At 38.5% G+C, this 20,798-nt stretch overlaps 1 pseudogene; it reads left to right on the top strand.

Moving 5' to 3' along the window:
• Nucleotides 1-16,046: 16,046 nt before the first annotated feature.
• On the top strand, nt 16,047-18,219 carry LOC140515776 (solute carrier organic anion transporter family member 4C1 pseudogene; annotated as a pseudogene).
• Nucleotides 18,220-20,798: the final 2,579 nt, after the last annotated feature.

Raw genomic sequence — 20,798 nt, 5'->3', positions numbered from 1 at the left:
AGCATATGTAAAATCTTCTCACCTCTTACCTGGTCAGAAGCCTCAGCACATCACACCACCTGTGCCACACCACCCCCTAGTTCTGCAAGGTCATAGATCTAATTAGAACCAGCCATCTCGAACTTACATTCTGTTATTACTCAGACCTGTGAAGAGTTTTAATCCAGTTTAAATCCTGAGTTTAACCCAGAATTCCTTCTTTTGTTTCTCACAAATACCCCCTCTTTTATTTTATTTGAATTCGGTTTCCACATCTTTCTCACACCCAATTAATGCTCCCTCACTTTCTTTCCCATATGAATTCTTCCCCTCATCTATCTCCCTATTAAGCAACCATCATAAATATGGGAAGGCAAAGGAGAAATGATGATTTACGCATTAACAAATCAAAGGGGGCAGTCCCATCAATAAACACAGATATAGAGACCCAAAAGAAAAACACTAATGAATAATCAATTATCCATGCAACATTCACAACTTTTCTTTCATATGGCTGGCTGGCAAGGAACATCATCTGATGAAGTTTTCTGGTCTACGTACTTGTTCCAACCATTTGTACCACAGCATCTCTGCATATTGTTATCTTCTTGTAAAAATCCTCTTTCTTATACCCATTCTACTGCAAAACTTATCTTCACTCAATTTTAAAATATCATTTAACTCTTATACATTTATCCTTCTTATAAAATCAAAATTGGAACCTTGGCCAATTGTCATGTTTAAGAAATTCACATTTAATACATATACATATATACATATATATATATATATTACATTCATTCATTCATTATTCATGCTCTCTCAGGAGGATGAGATTCCCCTATAGAATTAATAAAAAACTCTAATACATAAATATGTTGAGTAATCAATTTTAACACAGTACATATCAAGTCATAAAATAATTCAAACTTCTGGTCATTTTATGCTTCTTTCAAAGCATTTACAAGATAAACCACAAACCATTCTTCTTTTAACATTAACTAATTGTGCAAGTATGATATTAACTAAGTTACAAAATAATATCCTCAATTCACAGGCCCTTCACCCCTTGCCATAACAAAGAATACAGAGATATCTATATCTATATCTTTATCCATATATCTATATTTATCTACATCTTTATATCTATCTATCTATATTTATCTATCTATCTCTATCTATCTATATTAATAACAGATGTCAAGGCTAAATACTCAGTTGTTGTTTGGGCTAAAGTCCTAAACCAAATAACTCAATCTTACACTTACATCTTACTATAGTAACTCCAGATGCTCCAGTACCAATCTTATTATTTAATAAATTTGGTATTATTCTTGCAAAACTTTTGATTATAGAAATTTTCCATAAAAGAGTAGGGACATAACTAAAGCAAGGGAACAACATTTCCCTAACTTCGTGTCAATTCCAGGCAGAAAGTTGTATAGACTGCCAACTACACTGAGCCAGGCTTAAAGTCTTCCAAGTGTCAAAGAGGGGAAATTGATTCAGGAGAATCCTGCTTCGGTTCATATGGAATAGTGATTCTCCCAATCATCCCACGAGACTGTGAGTGATAACTCATTCAGGCTCCAGAGGGATGAAGATAAAAGATAACTAAATTTATTATGTGACTGCTGTGGCAGGTGACTCTTTGGATAGACACATCCTCCGGAAACAAAAGTAAGCCTTAAAATCTTATGCCCAACCTTATCTCCCTGCCTGCCTTATCTCCCCATTGGCTGGGTAATATAGAGTACAAAACTTTCCAATATGCCTACTACAAAATTCCCCTAGATATGTTTTCCCCTCCTGCTGTATACATTATATGACGACTAAAATGAAACTTTGGTCCTCTTAGGGAAGGAGAGTTCAATATTCATAAGCTTATTACACATGCACACTACAAGCAAAACTTAACTTTTACTCTACTTAGCTGACCTCTAACCTCAAAACAAGGTAAAAACAGTTGGATCCTTGCTTTGCCCATTATCATCTGTGTGAGACATCACTCCTTCATTATGTCTCCTATTCTACTGAATGTTATTCTGAACTTATGGAAACAAATTTCTCCATTATATCTCTCAATTTCCTTCTGCTAGAGGATAAGCTAGTACTAATCTATGTTGATAGTGTCTTGTACAATCAATTTACTTTCCTACATTTCTGCCAGTCAAAAGACTTTCTGTTACGTATGGATGCCCTAGATGTCATGTCGTATGTTACATAATTTCTGTGGAAATAAAAGTTTTAATCGTTCCTCACAAGATCACCTTCTGCAGTTCACAGATGCACCTCACAGAATTGCTGACATCATGGGTCAGTGGCATTGAATGTGCCTTTCTTCGGGTACTTAATACACAAAAAACACCCACTAAAGGTTGATTCAAGGATATTAAAGAGAAAACAATGCCCTAAGGGTTAAATTAAGATTTGCTGCTTTTCCTAGTTTATTTTCTAACCTGAAGGTGTTCCAAGTCCTTTCCCATTATCTTGAAATACCATTCTCCCTTTTCCTGAACCATAAAACTTCGGGTATCTCCCATTTTGTGTCACTTATCCTGTCATCCATCCTTAATCCTCTATGTAAAGAGGATATATAAAGCCTCTATATAAACATAATTCCCCAAATATCAGGGTCTCACCTAGAAATTCAGAAAATTCACAGGTTTTAACTACAACAAATTAGCTTACAAATACAAATTTAGTAAGCATTCTAAAAATTGTTCAAAAGGTTTTGCAAAGGATTTCTTCATAAAATATTTCCCTTTCTTTTTAAAATTTTAATATGTAATTTATTTTTCAGTTTTCAACATTCACTTACACAACAATTTGAATTTCAAATTTTCTCCCCATCTCTCCCCACCTCCCAATGCAGGACAGCGTGCACTCCATCACCCCTTCCCCCAGTTTGTCTTCCCTTCTATCACCCACTTCTTTCATCCCCCTCCCCACTATTTTCCTGTAGGGCAAAATAGCTTTCTATACCCCATTGCCTGTACATCTTATTTCCCAGTTGCATGCACAAACAATTTTTAACATTCATTTTTATGACTTTGAGTTCCATATCCTCCCCCTTCCTCCTTCCCCATCCACCATCATTGAGAAAGCAAACAATTCAATATAGTTTATACATGTGTAGCCACACAAAACACATCCATAACAGTTATGTTGCAAAAGACTAATCACTTTTCACTCTGTCCTATCCTGCCCTCCATTTATTCCATTGTCTCCCTTGTCCTGTTCCCCCAACAATAATGTTTGTTTGCGATTATCCCCTTCCAAATTTTACTGTCCCTACTATTATCTTCCCTCTCCTATCCCCTTCCCCTTTGCCTTCCTGTAGGGTAAAATAGATTTCCATACCCAATTGAATGTGTTATTCCATCCTTAAGCAAAATCCCATGAGAGTAAAGCTCATGCATTCCCTTTAATACTCCCCCATCTTCCCCTCCATTGTGAAAGTTCTTTCTTGCTTCTTTTATGTGAGATAATTTGTTACATTCTACCTCTCCCTTTCTCTTACCCCTAGTACATTCCTCCACTCCACAATAAATTTTATTTTTTAAGTATTGTCCCTTCATATTCAGCTCACCCTGTGCCCTCATACACACCTATATACATATACATACCTACACACATACATACACATATATAATTTATATATACATGCATACCCATACACAATTACATAGTTATATTCTTCTGGTTGTATGTTTTGATCTTGTCACCAATGATGTAAGAAATTCCTTCCTCACTGAGAAAGTAACCTATAATCTTATTTTTTCCATTTTTGGGGCATTTTCCCAACAATTTACATGACTTTTGAACCCTTGTCAAGTGGAGGGTATACCACCCTAGTCTTCAGAGGTTTTGTGCAGCTGTTTTGTGAGATATCTCCAGGGCTGTGGGAGTTCTCAATTCCTCTGAAATGTCATAGTCAAGGAACAGGTGTTTACTCCTCTCTTGACCTGAGCTCAGTCTGTGAGCAACCACAAGCACTCTTTTATGCCCTGGAACTGCTAGTAGAATTCCCTCTCCAAAGCCACCACCAGCTCTGCCATGCCAGTACTCCTCCTCACCCCAGGACCACCACTCAGGACTGAGACCTAGATCAGCCTCTTGATTCCCCAGTCTGTAGGCTAAGAGTTCCAGAAGTGGCTGCTGTTGTTACAGTGACTGCCACTGCCCTGGGGCTGGGCCTGTTCCTTCTTTTCTACACCTTAGAAACTAGAGGTAAATACCTAGCAATTTATACACCAAGTGAACTGCATTTCTCCCCCTTATATTGCAATTTTAAACATGTTGCCTGATATCAGATACACTAATTCAATTTAGACATTAAATACAAACTTTAACTTTGAGATGTAATTAGACCTGTGTTGGGACTGGAAGCTCAATTCCGTGTGGACAGTCTCGGGCAGGTAAAAGTGGGACTTCTAAATCTTAGAGTCTTACGAGGCCCTCCATGAACAGCGGGGATTCGAGAAGGTCAGACTGAGCTAGCTCGGCTAGCTCGGGTATTTCCGCCTCTCCCCCGGAGATACCTGATGGGTGGAGTCTCCCTGCCCTCGAGGTCGTCCCGGATTGGAGCACACCTAGTTACCTAACAGCATGGTATTGAGATGCAAACTGTGTGGCTAAAGGTTAAGTAGGATTGAGGAAGCCTAAAAGCTCTCTTAGCACGTGTGGAGCCAAAGAGAAAAGTAGGGCTCCGCTTCTTTTCTTTCCTCTCTCCCCTCCCCCTCTCTCCCCGCTTGTACTTCTACTTCCAATCCCTTAAGCTTAGCCTCCTTAGGAAATCTCCCCCTCTTCCTCCTAAGGAAGACCCCCCCTCCTGCACTTGTAACCGATTCCCTGGAATAAAGCTCAACCCCTGTTCGACTCTGGAACGTCCTTTCTCTCATACGTGCATCTGGCGTGGCCAGCTGAAGACCTCGGGAGGTGAGGTAGGAAAGACTCGGGTAGCCCAATACAGGCCTCTAGGCTTGGCAGACCTGGATTCAAATCCTCAGTTTTCTTTTCCCTCTGTCTTTGCTTTCTCTGGGCTGCTTGGGTTCTGGTTCTTCATCAGTTCTAAAAGCTCCTAGCTCTACCTTCCAGCCCCTGGAGAGACTCTCCAAGCCTTAAAAAAATCCTTAAAGACTTTTCTAGCTGTTCTTTTTAATCACTCACCACAACATTTCATAAACACACAGATAAGACATTACAGAATGTGCACCAATTTAGAAATCACTTTAGAATTAGAATTCAGACCAATCAAAATCTCAGAGCTGTAATTTACTCTGACTATTAGCCAATTTCAAAAGGATCCTTCCCAGAGATCTCTGCCTCCTCCAGCATCCACAGACATGCTGGGATATTTCCACACCCACTCCTACAGGACTGTTATCAGAGGGGTGCCTTTTTCTCCTTGTTGCATCCTACCTTCCTGGGCTGAGACCTTTTTGTCTTACAATTTCACTGTGGCTTCTCCCTTCTATTCTCTTTCAATGAGACAGACCCTGATCAGCCACCCTCCTTTGATTTGCTCAGTTTTACCAGAACCCCTTTCAGACCTGTAGGATACTCCAACTATCAAAGTGATACTAAAATAGTCAATTTTCTCACTATGACCTGTGCACAAGGTCTCCTTGTTGCCTCAGATATATGGCTCTTACTATTTTACCCACATTCCTAAGTTCACAGGGATTCCAAAAATAGTCTCCAGAAGACAGCAGTCCAAAGAAGGGAAACTCCTGCCTGTGGATGTTCAGGCCACTGAAAACCAATGGGTCAACTCCCATTCTCCATAGTGGATTCCCCTTTCTGATGCTAAATCCCCGTGACTGTTCATTCTGAACAAATGGCTAGCTCCCTAATGGAGTAAGCTTGTTCGGACAAGTGCAAGTCTTTTTATGCTGTTCCCAATTCGAATTCCCCCCACCCCCGATCTCCATTGGCTAGATGCAACCTCCCAAACTGTCCACTTCACGTCCTCTTACTTGACATATTCCCCTTAAAGCAGCTTGTTAAACATGCATACAAACTTCTGATCTTTTACCTGATAAGAAATTTGGTTTTGCTAGGTGACATCTCTGATTAGAACCAGTCACTTCTGCCTCACATTCTGTTATCACTCAAAGCTGGGAAGAGTTTTAATTCTGTGGAAACAGAATTCCTTCTTTTGTTTCTCACAATCCTCTTCAAAAAAAAAAAAAAGGGTAAACAACAACAATTTCCATCATATTAGTGTCTACCTAGTTTCTGCCAAACTATTTTTCAATTTTCCCAGGAATTTTTGTCAAATATTGAGTTGTCCTTCCCAAAGTCTGGGTCTTTGGGTTTATGGAAAATCAGATTGTTATGGTCATTTACTACTACTTTGTATTGTGTACCTAATCTATTCCCCTGATGCACCACTCTATTTCTTAGCCAGTACTCAATTGTTTTGATAATTACAGCTTTATAATACAGTTTGAGATCTAGTAAGGCTAGACCACCTTCCTTCAAGTTGTTTTTTTTTTCATTGATTCCCTTGATATTCTTGACCTTTTGTTTCTTCAGATGAATTTTATTATTTTTTCTAGCTTTATAAAATAACTCTGATAGTTGATTGGTACGGCACTGAATAAATAAATTAATTTATTTAGAATTTCCATTTTATTATATTGGCTTGCTTACCCATAAGCAATTAATATTTTTCTAATTATTTAGATCTGACTTTATTTATGCGAAATGTATTTGGTCTCTCCTCCTTGTGTCCTGGTGTTGAGCAAGAAATGTTTCCTTACTGATAAATTCTGCCAGTTTCATTCCAAGTACTCCCTTTCCTGGCTTTTCTACTCTCTATTCATCCCTCCCTCTCCTGGGAAATGTTTTACTTACCCACCTTAAGTTGCCGAAGAAGGCTATTGATTGAATGTGTACTCTAAGAGGGCCTGAAAGGTTACCCCCAGGAGGCTGAATGTGCTCTTAGCTAGAGCTGATTCCTTATCTGGCCTCCTGTACTTAACCCTTGGTCATGGCACCCTTGAAGCTCCCAAGTGGTGGAGAGAATTCCCCAATATTATCATTCACTGGGGATAATGGTACACTGTGGGCAGGACCTGGCTTCCTCATCCTGTACCTTCCCCTTTACTGGTATACTTTTCTGCTCCAGTTATCCTGGATTTAGTGATCTGTGAACATCAGAGGTTCCCAAACTTATTTGGTCTACCACCCCTTTAAAAAAAAATTACTCAGTGCCCCCCTTGAAATCTATTTTCTTTATCCTTTTAACAGTTTCTTTTGAAACTTGCATCATTTCAATATACACACATGCACATACATAAATATATATATGTTAAAATGACACTTCTTAAATTTAATAATTTATTATAAATTTGTGATTTCTTTCTTGCACTGAAATTCTGATTGCATCATGTAACCACATAGCATCATATTGTAAACAAGTCGTTACATGCACATATTCCTGCTGATGCATGCTGGACTTCCAACAATGTGTGATACACTTTCCTTCCAATGCTTGCTTGTTAAGACCTGTCAGTGGACTTGACTACTGATCAGTTACAACTTGTGTTTTATGTGCTTATTTGGAAAATAATGTAATCACTATGACTTTAACACAGTTACACAACAAATGAAACATGTACAAATGCTTTTTCAAAATTTTGTTATCTTCTTTCTTTGTGCTTCCACCACTCCCTTGTTTTTTTCAATACCCCAATTGCCCCCGAGGCTACTATCGCCCCATTGGATTGTTCAGCACTGAGCCAGGGAAAGTATTGCCCATTTTGGGAACCTATGGGTAGGTGCTTTTCTTTCTAATAGAATGAATGAATATAAGCACCTGTTGACCTGAAAACTTTGTTAAGAAAAGGCAGCAGGCTAAATGCATACATTTTATGATTTAATTAATTAGTCAATCAATTCCCTATTAAAGAAAACAGTTACATAATGCATTATGGAGCCAGAAATGTTCTGGCTACCCAGTGCAGAAATCTTCTGGCTTATATACATTTTGCTGTGAGAAATAAACTCTCCTAATTGAACAAATCATAAATTCAGTAAGACAGGACAATTAACAAAGTAATGTTGGTCAGGCCTTGGGATTCCAGCTGGGTAAACATATGTCTCGGTGATAAAGAAGGAAATCCCACCACTAGTAAGTGGCAGGCTTCCTGCCCTAAACAGATAACTGACATAGGAAAGGGTAAACAAAGTTCAATAGAAATTACGACCTAAGATGTCTATTTTTCTTTACCATTAATATGCCATAACATAGTATATGTCTATAAATAATAAGATACAAAGGAAAGTCCCATTATTCATAACATAGTATGTGTCTATAGATAATAAAATACAAAGGAAAGTCTCATTATTCAAGATATAGTGTCTTAGGTTAAAGGTCTCCTTAAGGAGTGTAGAGTCGGCCTTAGCTGGCTTTTGCTGACATAGGAAGAGGCACTCTCTGAGTTTGCTTCAGAGAGAACAAAGAGATTATTCTAAAATTTTATATTAAACATTATCACACCTTGAGGTCAGGGCTACTTTTGCTCATCCTTATTCTTATTCTTCCTGTACGGCACACAGTAAGGGCTCAATCAGTGGTTGATTGGTTGGTTAATTGAAATTCAAGGTAATTTCTCCTGGCAGTAGTAGGTGTCAGGATGGGGTGTTACTATGAAACTACGTAGGGAGAGGGAGGGAGTCAGGGATTCTAAGAGGCAGAGGTGAAGAGGAATACATTCCGGGTTGTACAAATGTGTGGAGAAGGGAGGTGGCATACTGTGTGTGAGGACCTGTGAGACCATTGTGTGCCTAATGTGAAAGTATTCTCTTTTACAATTTCACAAGAACCTACTATTTTGTTTCATCTGCAGATTGTTGTTGTGCGTTGAAGAGGACCATGACATCAGGAAGGTGATGACATAACTTGCAAGTGAATTGGATTTAAATTAGGGAGGGCTGTGCACAGTCACCAGCCTCACTTTCTCTCTCACAGCCATCTGGGCCCAGTGACAAGATGTAGATCAGGATAACTGGAGATAGTCCTGAATACAGCAGGAGACCTTGGCATTTTTAAGCTAAGGTCTTCCCCAGGTTTCAGTTTGACTGAGGCAAAACTCTTTCAATGATTAATGAATGGCCTCTCTTACCTAACAAAAAAAAAATCAATCTGGTAGGGGAAGACCCTCAGGGTTTTAGGCCAAAACAAAAAGTGTTTCCGTTTACATTCACTCTGAGCCATCAGAGACCAAACAATGACCAGATAGGGGTTGGATTAGAACAGTATTGTTGACCATTCAATGAGAGCTAGAGTGATTTGAGTGATTTCTTGAGGAAGAAATCTAGCTTGTAAACCCAGAGATATCTCACAAGGCTTCAGTGATGAAAATTTACATTCCATTGGACAGAGCACATGCAGGTAATGGTATACCCTGTGTGAACAGAGAGAGAAGAAGGAGAAGGAGAGAAGAAGAAGGATGGAGGAAAGAAAGAAGCAAGGAAAGAAGGGAGCCCCAGTGAGGCAGCTACCAAGATAAGGTCAAAATTGGTACAGGATTTAGGCATAAAGTGTGATACCATAAGCAAATTAGGAGAGTAAGCAATTGTTTATATGTCAGATCTATGGAGAAGAGAATTTATAACCAAACAAGAAAGAGAGAATTATGGGATATAACATAATTGAGATTACAATAAATTAAAAAGGGTTTGCACAAACAAAACCAGTGCAGGCAAGATTAGAAGGAAAGTTGTGAAACAATTTTTATAGTGTCTCTGATAAAGACCTCATTTCTCAAGTATGTAGAGAAAAGAGTCAAATTTATAAGAATACAAATCATTCCCCAATTTATAAATGGTCAAATGATATGAACAGTCAGTTTTCAGATGAAGAAATCAAAGATACATACAGTCATATAAAAAATTCTCTGAATTATTTGATTAGAGAAATGCAAATTAAAACAACTCTAAGGAACTATCTCACATCTATCAAATTGGTTAACCTGACCAAAGGAAAATGGCAAATGTTGGAGGTGATGTGGGAAAATTGGAACACTAATGCATTGTTGGTAGAGTTGTGAATTAAACAAATTATTCTGGAGGGTCATTTGGAACTATGCCCAAAGGGCTATAAGACTGTACATACCCTTTGACTCAGCAATACCACTGCTGGGGCCATATCCACAGGAGATTTAAAAAAAAAAAAAAAGACAAATGAGATTTCAAATGATGAGCTCAACCGGGGGAAAAATGATGCCTGTGGAGTTGAAACCAAAAAGGACATTGGATGAATGTGACTCCATCGAGAGCGGGGACTGTTTCTCTTTTTGATTTGTATCCCCAGGACTTATCACAATGCTTTACTGTATGGTTGTACTGGTAAGGTGGAATGAACCATTCCAGACATTGGTTATTCATATGGAGGAATAGATTCAGTATGGAGACAGGTGGTTTGTAGAAGTGGTGAATGACCAAGGGGCACAGGTCAGTGATTTCACATGGAGTCATGATGGAACTCAAGCTCTTATCTCATATCGAGATGGGATTTATGTTGGTTGATTCTGTCAGTAGACAAAGACATTGGTCATTAGAGATTAATTTGGAAATGCAGATGACATGTGGCTTTGGACTCCAGGCCTCCCATCTCTTGTGTTGCTTTCCATTTGAGGATACAAGAGTAGTAGCCTCTACTCAATGATGAACATTCTCACATTGGTCATAGCCTAGAGGTCTCAGTGACTCTGAAGTCCTGTAGATAATCATTCAATCTCCGTTCCATACCTGCAATCGCCCAATTCCTTCCCACCCCACAGTTTGTTTCATCCTAACTCTACCCAGTGCTTCCACTTTGCCCCCTGGAGCACCTGTTCCATAGGCATGAACTTTCCCTAATTTTAAATCTATTCCTCTCCCACTCCTGCCACCTACTAACTCTTATAAAATCCTGGCTCCCCTCTGATGACACAGCCTCACTAACTGCTCTTCCCAGTGTTAGCCACAACTTCACTCATTTTCCTTGACTTACTAGTTGGGGCAGAGGAATTGGACTACTTCTTGCTTCCCGTTGCCACTTCTAGATTTTCCCCCTTTCTCCATCACTCAGTAACTTCTCTTCCTTTGAGGTTCATGCTATTTATATCTACCACCCAACTAAAATCTTGGTAGCTATTGTGTATAGACCTCTAGGTCATTCCCCTTCCTTCCTCAATGATTTTGCTATCTTGCTTAAACTTTTTCTCTTTCCAAATTCCTGCCCTCATACTAGGGAACTTGAATATACATATTGATTCTCCCACAAATTCTCCCTAAACCTACTCACCCTTGACCCTATCTCAGACATAAACAAAGATGATCATCATATGTTTAATTTTTCTATCACCCACAGTTCTGAAATCTTCTTATCTGACTGTATTGGCTTTCCCCTTCACTAGCCACTCTTTCTTCTTCTCCCCATCTTGACTCCTTGGTGAGCCAATTCAAGTCTACATCGTCCTACTCTCCTGAATCCCTAGCCCCTTTATGATATTGCCAATTATGCCAAGCCATACCTCAGTTTTGGATCACTTCCAGCATTTGTCACCTTTGTGCCTACACATATACCACTAAATGAAGGTGGAGAAAATTCTCCAACCTTTCTGACTGATTCCACTACACATTTATGTTACGTAACCTTGGAGGGAACAAAGGGGGCTACTTACAGTGTTGTCTCTGACTCAAAAAAAAATTAAAAAGATAGTAAGTGAGGTCTTTGAAAATGCATAGAACAAAAGAAAGTTCAGAAGAGAAAAGATATCTCTGAAAAGGTGTTGAATTTATTATATACTTTTAAAAAGTAAGCTATACATAATAGAGATTTGCATTTTCATATATAGTCATCTTTTTCTGTTCTACTTTGCATATAGAAATGTTTTCTTTTTTGCTGTTCTTAAGTACAGAATTTAAAAAAGGAAAACTTACAGGTTAGAATTAAAAATAGAGTTAGAAAATCAAAGTTTGTCAAAGATATACTTAAAGTTCAATGTGGCTTGGATTTGTGATAAAAATTAAAGAAATTTCAAGTTTTTCATTCAAATTGGGAAGGGACAGCTATTGACCCTTGAAATCTCCAGTACTACAGGGTGGTTATATGTTGGGGTCCCCTACACCATTTACGGGAACCCCTAACCCCGACCCAAGGCTCTTGTCCAGCAAGAGGCCTTGATCTCGTGAGTAATGAAATGGGGCAGGAGACAAAGGTGGTGAAGACTCCGTTTTATTCCTCTAAATCACATGCATTTATAGTTTTACCTACGTACATTTCCAAGTACATTCCTAAGCCCTACGTAGGACCTATCACCTATCACCTTTCCTTATATGGGTATCTTCTCCACTGGACATCCGGAGCCAGGACAAAGAACTGCCACGTTGCAAACAAGGACGAGACCCTTCCTCCTGAATCCATCTAGTTCCACCCCTACTGACAAGCCCCTAGGTTATCTAGGCAGGCCCCCAGTGTGGCGTCCTGAAATGGATAGGGGTCGGCTCTAACTCGTCCTGTTACAGTTATAGAGGGAGTAAAATAGCGCACAGAGGTTCTAGTGTTATGCTTTTATGCTCTTTAAAAAAGAAAGGAAAAGGATAGAGAATTCGCAGAATACTATACAAAACTATACAAACAAGGAGGAAATAGTGGGGGTGAATAGGTGACACTTGAATCTTACTTTCATCAAAATTGGTAGAAGGAAGGTAAGGATAAACACATAATACAGTGAGTTGGGTGCAAGAATACATTCCACCCCATAGGGAAATAGGAGAGAAAGGGGGGAGAGAAAAAGAGGGAAGGAAGATTGAGGCAAATGTTAGTCATAAATCAAATAAACTCCAAACTAGGAGGGAAGATTATTAAGACAGGCTTAAAAAGAAAGAATAGGTAAGAACCTGTGATTGGGATCTGGGTGAGGAAAAGACAATCAAGGGAAAATAATTTTTTGCCCATTGTATCAAAGAACACTGGTACTGAGCACACTCCTCTCTTGGTGACCTCTTCGTAGAGAAGGGATTGAATGTGGGAATTTGTTTTACTTGGTTCTACATGCTTATAACAGGAGTTTTGTTTTTCTTTCTCAGTGGGGGAAGGAATTGGAAGAGAGATAAGGCATATTTTTGTTGACTGAAAAAATTAAATAAAGAGACATGGGAAGCCAAGAGGAAAATATAAGTGAATATATTGGAGGAAATACAAGTTTAACAATAAGAATTTTTAATTTAATGGGAAGAACTCACCCATAATATGGAATAAGGTAGCAGGTGAACTTAAAGAGAAAAATTCAATAATATGTTGTTCTTTGGATGGTTTGAATTGACTTTTAGGATTCAACTAATAAATATTTTCTTCTTCAAAAGAAAAATTTAAGGTATTAGTGAATTTGGGCACACAACAAAAAAACCCAGAAAACCAACAAAAATTGAAAAGCAAATGCTATACTATGAATTCTGAAAAAGAACAAGATTGGTAAATTTGAAAGTAATAAAATCCATTCAATTAATAAATAAGAACTAGGAGCTGGTTTTTGAGGAAAATAAAAGGAAAAACACTAGCCAAAAAACATAAGCTGTTGCCTAATTTGGTTAAGAAAAAGAAAGAAGGAAACCTAATTGTCAGTAACAAAATTAAAAAAAATTCACAAGAAATGAAAATGAAACCAAAGAAATTATTAGAGATGTTTATTGTAAGAAATCATTATAATTCACAAGTTCATAGTCACACACCAATAATTCTAACATCTTGGTGAGCTCATTGGTTTCCAGTGATTTAATTCTGGTGTCTTTGCAAATGACTACTAGATCTATACATCCAGATCTAAATTTTCCCCCCTGAAATCCCCTTCCACATCACCAACTGCAAATTAGACATTTCTAAATGAATGCCATATAGGCATGTCAAAGTCCACATGTCCATTAAAGAACTCATCTTTCTCTGAACAGCTCTCCCTAAATTTACTTCTCTTACTAAGTTCCCTACTTCTATTAAGTAGCTTAGATGTACAGTCTCTGGTTTATGCTTCTCTGGTCCTTACCCTTTATATCTAACCAGTTGCCAAACATTCTTGATTGTATCTCCATGGTCTCTCCCCTCTGTATTTGGCATTTAAAGTCCTTCACAATCTGGCAGTAGTCTACTTTTCCAGTTTTATTACATGTCAGTCTCCTCCACGCACTCTACATTGCAGTCAAAGGGGTTTTGTTTTTTTGTCATTGTCTGTGTATAATGTTCCATCCTCCTCTACCGGTCCTTGGCTTAAACTGTTGCCATAGCAAAGATAAATTCAGTCTCTTTGACACTGTAGAGTCCTTAGTTCCTTGAGTGCACAGCTCAAGTACTGCCTCACATGCTAAGTTCAACCTAGTCTACCTCATTGCCAATACTTTTCTTTCCAAAAGTCGTTTTAGGTTTCCTTCATAAAGAATTTGCATTTACTTATCTGTGTGTATGTTGTCTCCCCTAATAAAAAGTCAACTTCTTGACTGCAGGGATGATTTCATTTTTATCTTTGCATCTCAAATGCCATCTCAATACCTAGTACGTTGGAGACACTAAATAGGTGCTTGTGGGGAAGGAGGAAGAATTGAGGATGACCCTGAGGGTAAGAGAGTGCTGACCTGGGAGTAACAGGACCTGAGTTTGAATCTGGGTTCTGGTACCAGTGTGACACTGGGTGAATCACCTCCCCTGCCTGGGCCTCGATTCCCACAAATGTAAAATGAGAGGGTTGCTACAGGGATGCTGAGGACACTTTGAGCAGTTCCACCTTCTCAATACCAGCTGTCAGTGTCCCACATGGGCCCCTTATGAGCATTCCTGTGCACGTTTGGCTCAGACCAATGTCTTTACACAGCCACCCCCTTCATCATGTGTCCTAGAATTTTGTGGTCAGTCAAAGCCATGCTCAGTGACTTGGAGTTTGCAGATGCTATTCTCTCTCCTTTTTGGAAAATCAGGAGGACCTGTGGCTTTCTCCAGTCCTGGGGTACCTCTCCTTTTCTCCAGGAGCTTTTCAACATCACTGACACTTGGCTGTTCAGTCATCACATCTGCCAGTTCTTTCAGTACACAAGGGCGAAGAATGTCCCGTGGAGTAACTGGCCCTTGCGGGTCTCTGCTGCCTCAGCCTCACAACTCTTCTTCTTTTCCTGCCATCTCCCCTACCCCACCCCATGCCATCCCTCTCCTCTCCTCTGACAGCAGCTCACATCTGGCAGTGCTCTTCCTAACTATATTATGGAGTTTACTTGGGCCAAGTGACCTGACTTCATCAAGAACTCTCGGGCACTCTTTTCCCACCTCCTCACTTGGCTTTCTTTGCTGCCCCTTAGGGACCATTTTTGGCCTGTTTCCCTGACCAAAGGCCATGTTCCTGGGCAAAGAAAATGAAATAAAAGTCAGGGAATAACCTTTGCATCTTCCATTAGTTATCACCATCCTATTTCTCCCGGGTTGAGGTCTTGGCCTTTCTGGGCTGCAGTTTCCTTGCTTGTAAGATGGAGTTAATAATACAGGAGCGTTTACCTTAATGGGTTTCCATGAGGCCCCAATAAGACAAGGTAGCTAGAGCTCTTTGTAGACTTTAAAAGTATACATGACTCCATCTCCTCATGTATAAAATGGGGACAATAATACTTGTATCTTCTACTTTACAAATTTTTTGTTTATATTTGTAAACCTTCCAGTGCTACAGGGATGTGAGTGTTCTTCTTATCTTGATTCCTAGCCCCTGACCTTTGCTGCCTTCTTCTGCCTTATACATGGGGAGGCAGCCTGGCCCAATGAGAACAGCCCTGGCAGCTGGGTAGTACAGTAGAGAGAAGACTGTAGTCTTCTTCTTGAAGTCAGGAAGACTTGAGTTCAAATCCAGCCTCGGACATGTAGTAGCTCTATGAGCCTGGGCAAGTCATTTAACTCTGGCTGCCTCAGTTTCCTCAATTGTGAAATGGAGATGATAATAGCACCTACCTGGCAGGGGAGTTGTGAGAATCAAATGAGATAATATTTGTCAAATGGCCTGTACAAAGAATTGAAAATTGAGGGGATGCTCATTGGTTGGAGGATGGCTGAACAAGTTGTGCTGTATGATTGTGATGCAATGTTATTGTGCCATAAGAAATGTTATTGTGCTATAAGCAGGATGGGTTCTTAAAAACCTGGGAAGATCAGACTTTTCAATACTTTGAAGACTCCCTGAGCGAGCCTGGAGAGATCATCTTACCGCGGAGGAAGCACGAGGCATAGACAACCTAGCTTTCGTCCCATTGAGCCCTGCAACTTGCCATCATTTGCTGATGTCTCCAGTTGAAGTTGAGGCTTCCCTCTTGGGTCCTGTAGAAGAACTGCTGCGTCTCTAGGCACCACCAGAGCAGCCCCAGAAGCTGGAGGAGGGTCCCTGTGGCTGGGGACACTTCATTCCCGACTGCTTTTCTGTTTCACTACTGCCTTCTTGTCCTCCTCACCCAAGGTATTGTAGTAAAGGACCCAGCAAATATTAGTATATCTACTATTGAGAAATGGTATGAACTGAAGAGTTCCTTGACTGGCCTGGTATCATCAAGCTATGACATTTCATTCTGTTTGTTGTCATTATTTGTATCATTCTTTGGAGAAAGAGGGCATAAACCAAGATGGCTTGCTTTTGCATCCTTTATGATTGGACTAGGATCTCTTGTATTTTCTTTGCCAGTGGAGAATATCATTTTGGATCCAAATTTGAAGATACTTGCCCAACAACAGGAAACGTTTGCAGTTGCAAGGTTGCCACCTCCAAGCCTTCTAGTTCCCTTTATGTGTTCATCTTGGGGCAGCTATAATTGGGAAGAGGAATCCTTTTTTATACTGGGAACAGCCTTTATTGATGACAGTGTTCCTATGCATAAGTCATCTCTCTATATAGGAAATGGATTTTCTATGTCAGTCCTAGGCCCTGCTGTTAAAATCTATGTAGATGCTGATATGGAGAAAAGAACTTTTATCACTGAAGATGATCCCCACTGGCAGGGTGCATGGTGGGTTGGATTTATTTTGTCCTGGTTCCTGGAGTAGTCTTTCATTATGCCTTTTCATTACTTTCCAAAGCATTTGTGAGGCACAGCAGAAACACAGGCTGGAGAAATTTCTCAGGCCCATCAGAATGAAAGTGGCACAAAGACTACAGACAAGAACTTTGGGAAAGGCATTAAAGATTTTCCAGCTGCTCTTCAGATTTTGCTGAGAAATCCTGTATTTGTGTGTTTAGTTCTGTCTATTGCTACAGAAGCTTTAATTATTACTGGTTTTGCTACATTTTTGTCTTAATTTATAGAAAATCAATATTTGGGTTGTCCTCTTTGTAGCTACACTTGGAGGAGTTCTTTTAATTCCAAGAGCAGCACTGGGGCAAGTTTTGGGTGGTGTCATTGTGTCCAAATTCAAAATGGCTTGCAAAAACATTATGAAGTTTTCTCTGTTGATTTCAGTACTGTCCCTTGTATTAAGTTTCATATTTATTTTTGCTAAATGTGAAAAGAAGCCATTGGCTGGTGTCTTTGAAGCCTATAATGGGACAGGAGAGCTGGGAAGTTTGACAGCCCCTGGTAAAGTTAATTTCAACTTGCTTAGGTTCATTTTACTATTCCGTTTGTGGAAGAGATGGTGTCCAGTACTTTTCTCCCTGCAATGCTGGCTGCAAAAATTCGGCACCCAACAACCAGTGAAAGACATGTTCCCGTAATGGAAGTACAAAACAAATGATGTCTTCTGCAGAAAGTTTGAGCTTTGAAGTCAAAGCTGGGAAACGTAAAACTTGCTGTACAAATTCGCCTCTGTTTCTTGGCTTTATTATTTTTACCTTTATGGCTGGTGCTCCATTTACAATAACTATTCTTCAGTGTGTAAATAACCATCAACACTCTCTAGCCCTTGGTGTACAATTTGTTTTGGTCTGATTATTGGGGACAATTCCTGGACCAATTGTATTGGGCTTCACAATAGACAGTTCTTATACTCTTTGGGACATTAAGCAATGCAGAATTAGAGGAGCTTGCTGGACATATGACAACACCAGAATGATCTTCACGTTAGTAGGAACAAGAGTTGGTTGTAAAGCATTAAGTATTCTCTTCAATACCCTTGCAATCCTCTTGTACAAGCCTCCTCCTTCCAGCACTAATGTCACATTCCAGAGCGAGAATGTAGTCATGGCTTCTGCCCCAGTAGAACCTAATTACTGCAAATCAAGACATGATGGATAAAAGAGAACATTCAGTAGCAGAGTGACTAGGTTTTTTGTTTGTATGTTTGTTTGTTTTTAAAGAATTGTGAATTGCCATTGTACCATTATCCACACCAAATGGAAAAATCACACTTTAGGCATAGTCAAAAGTTTTAACAACTGAATTCAATTTTCAGGTGTTTGTGAATATTTAATTTTGCAGCTTGAAAGTAAGAAAGCAGATACTTGTGTTTTTAAATTTCACTGAAAACCTCCAAAACTGGAGTATGAAGGTTATGTACTTGTTTTTCATGTGTCTGAAATTCTAAATTAAACATAAAAACAAAGACTATCTAAACTAAATTCCAAACTAAACATTGTAAACAAAGGTAATTGACACTGTTAGCACTGAGCTAGTAAAATATTAATCTGTTTTATAAGAACTATGCACATTTCAATTTCTCTGACAGCTTAAAAATTCAAAACTTATTACTTATTAACTACTTCAATTCCAGAGTGTCAAAGCTTAAATTATTTAAAGCCATACTCAAAGTTTTCAGGTCATTGTAGCATTATTTTTAAGTAGGCCTAGGATGGCATTGGTTATGTAGAAGACAAGATTAGAGGACCATATTTTATTTCAAGGTTTCCTACTTATATCCTAGATACTCCTTTATCATAACAAGCTACTAGATTGTGAGTCATTTTAAAATTGTGCTTTCTCTGCTTTTTTGTATAATACTAGATACTGAGTATATCTATATCTATCTATCTATCTATACATATATGTGTATATATATATATTCACTTTCACTTTAAAAGTATTCCTGAAGATCTACTGATATTCCTAATGATGTTGTAATGTCATTTAAACTAGTTTTTCCTCATTATCCCCCTCTCTCCCAACAGCCCTAAAAATAGTGCCCATAACTTTTACCACAAATCTTTACTTGTAGTAAGTATCCATTTAAGAAGTTTATTAAATATTATATTTATATAATAAATATGAAATAAATATATGTATAATATACAAATATATGATATAAATATAAACAAATTATAAATATAAATATTATATTTATAAATATTAAAAATTCTACTTTTAGCACACTTTGAAAAATATGATTAAAAGTAAAACTTTTTTGCTGAAAAGATAAACTGTACGGTAAGACCTTATGTGACTGGATCAGGCTTTCAGGAACCTCAGTCATTTAGAACATAGGATTAAGACTTTTTAAGAATGAGAGCCCATGTATACAGAATACAAAGCCCATGTATAAATTTCATTGTTGAAGTGTAGAGCCAACTTCAGTACCTCTTATGGAGCCTATTGACTAAGAACTGTGTGCAATAATCCTACTGATTAGTAGCTGTTATTATCTAGCAGTCTCTATTACCTTTTGCTTTTTAGGAAACCATAATGTATAGCAATGGTGTCAAAACTTAAATAGGAATGGGTCATGCCTTGATTTAGAAAATCACAAGTTAATATTATTTATATTGCATTGTATTTTAATTTGTTTTGTTAAACATTTCCAAATTACATTTTAATCTGGTTGCAGCCAGACTCAAAAAGCCCACAAGATCTATTTGACACCTACGATGTACAATATTCTAATAGCAGTGAGTAGAGACTTTTTAGAGGCAAACGCTATCAGCCATGGAACTGTGGAGTGACATGTGCAGAGAGTATAGAAGTAAGATATGATCAGGGGAACTAGTCATATGCTGGAAGAGGGAATTAGCAGTATTGATAGTTTGCAACTAAGCTGTCTTAAAGTTTGTCAACTACTCTGGAGTCTAGAAGAATGTACAGATAACATGTGAGGCTAGAACCAAGATACATAAACCAGAAAGATAAGCAGAAATTAAATTTAAAGAAATTAAAATCAATTAATATAATCAAATATATGAAATGCCAGAGGTAAGCAGAAGGTTAGGAACTAGAAAGGCAAATTAAGGTCAGGTGACATATAACTATTTGAGGACCAGAAAATAGTGAAGATGGAAGGGAGAGAAAAATTAAAAGAACATGGATACCAAGAGAGATGCAGATTTATAGGAACCAAAGTGTCATGACAAAGGAAACTGGAAAACAAACATGAGGCCTAAGTATCAAGGAGACTTTGAATCTGAGGCAAATGCCAAAATGCTATTTTATGTTGCCTACTGAAATGGAGAGCACTTCGTACATCTAAGGTAGAAAGAAGCATGAGAATAGTTGCACCTGTTGAGAGGAAGTACATAGGTGGAAAATACGGACACATATTGACAGAAATTCACAAAGCAATTTGAATGACATCAGGAAAGGGGGCAAAAGAATGATTTGAAAACAACAATGGCAACAAAACCAGAAAAAAGATAAATTTACACAAGTCTGAGATCACTTGTGGTATGAGTGAATATCTCTATGTACCTCAACATTTTATTTTTTACATTTTTAATAAAGTATGGATTTTTTAAAAATTTTAATTAATTGATTTGTTTTCAGTTTTCAACAGTCACTTCCACAAATCTTTAATATTCTTCCCCTTCCTCCCATCTCCCTCCCTGAGACGGCATGCAGTCTTATATGGGTTCTATACATACATTCTTATTAAATGCATTTTCAAATTATTC

Source organism: Notamacropus eugenii, chromosome X (genome assembly GCF_028372415.1).
Source record: "Notamacropus eugenii isolate mMacEug1 chromosome X, mMacEug1.pri_v2, whole genome shotgun sequence".
In the NCBI taxonomy this organism is placed as follows: domain Eukaryota; kingdom Metazoa; phylum Chordata; class Mammalia; order Diprotodontia; family Macropodidae; genus Notamacropus; species Notamacropus eugenii.
This window is presented reverse-complemented; position numbering and strand designations above follow the sequence as displayed.